The following is a 1,782-nucleotide window of genomic DNA, read 5'->3' on the forward strand; positions in this document are numbered from 1 at the left end:
CAGATTTGGTATTTTTGAACCATGAAAGGCTTGACGTCCATTTGGGTTGTAGATGTAACCAAGCCCCTATTAAGGATAGTCCACCAACAACCATTGCTATACTGGTTCGGAGTGGCTCGCTTTTAAGGTAGGAGTGGGTGAGTGGCTAGCTTGAAAGTAGGATGGCTCGCTACTCTTTTCACTAGTACCGTTACGAGTTGCTCATTTCAAAGCTGGATGTTCATGTAAACATCTCACTAACAAACATAATCACAGTCTTCTATGAAGGATATTGATTTTTTGAGGTGGAAAATATATTGAAAAGAAGGAACGATTTTTTTTTTTAAAAAAAAGAGGAACAAACAACGGTGGGGGACGATGATAATTGCGGCAGCAATGGCGGGGGCAATCATGATGATGGATGGATGGTTATCGTGGTGTGGAGCAGAGGAGCAGGTGGGTCCACGTGATTGAAGTGTGGGTGCTGCTCCTACTGCAGTGGCAAGCGCAGCCGTGTTGCATTATTGATTTGACTGGGTAAAGAATAGATACAGAAGAATATGGGGTAGTCTAGGCGTCGGCTGCAGCTGCCTGCGCCACCAGCCACCTCATTAGTTTCCACTTAATTTTTTTTGTTTTATCATATTGAATATTTAGATATATTTATAAATTATTAAATATAGATTTTAAAAATAATTAATTATATAATTTACATATATTTTGCATGATTATCTTTTAAATATAATTAATTTATGATTGAACATCAATAGCCATAGTTATAAATGTACTATAATATCTAAATTTTTTCTTTTCATAAACTAAACAAGACAAATCTTTTCATACTGATAACTTGACAGATCCCAAAAAAAAAACTTTTTGTTGTAGTCTTTGCGAATAGTAGAGTATCTTACTATTAACTACGGATAGGTTATACTATATGATGTTGTGTATCGAAAAAGCAATCCCTTTCTTGAATAAAAAAGCAATCCCTTTTAAGATTAAAATTAGAGCATAAATCACAAGTATCTTAAATACTAATACGGGCAGGTTAAATGTGACCTTAGGTTAAATGTGACCTTTTGTACTGGGAAAACAATTCCAAAGATTAAAACTAGGAGCATAAATCATGATGATCTTAGATACTAGCATGTGCAGGCCTAACAATCGTACCATACTACTTAGATTAAACATATGAATTTTAATGTGGTGAACAACAAAATGGTCAAAAACAGTAGCCATACAGTAGTAATAGATTGGATTACGTTGCATATACCTTTTCGTTTGTAGATGGGTCCGACTATCAACAAAACTGGTTGTCGTTGATGATGTGACGAACTAGCGGTGAAGGAATGTTGCCGACGTCTCGACAAATGTAGTGGAGGCGGAGTTGACGTCCCAATGCGCATGATCACATGGATGAGGGTTCCGAAGATCTGCTATTTTGAACATAGCTATGATAACAACGCAACAAACAAGCGAAAGAAAAACTTATTGACTACCTTAGTATTTTCCAATAGGAACTCCCTGATGGTAGTTTTTTTTTTTTTTGTGTATCTTCATTCGAAGAATTGTTTCACTATATAGGGAGGAGAACCTACTATCTCCACATTATCTATCAATACGGTACTAATTGGTGTTGTACATTCTTACCTTTGTTTATGGGCTTATATAAATATTAAAGCCTATTAAGAAAATGTGTACAGATTTATATTTGCGTACATGAGCTTAGCAACGAGACCATATAAAATTAGAGAACACAGACCGGCTGCCGCAGTTTGATTTGGGCCCATGGCTGGCTGGCTT

Source organism: Sorghum bicolor, chromosome 8, assembly GCF_000003195.3.
Source record: "Sorghum bicolor cultivar BTx623 chromosome 8, Sorghum_bicolor_NCBIv3, whole genome shotgun sequence".
Lineage (NCBI taxonomy): Eukaryota > Viridiplantae > Streptophyta > Magnoliopsida > Poales > Poaceae > Sorghum > Sorghum bicolor.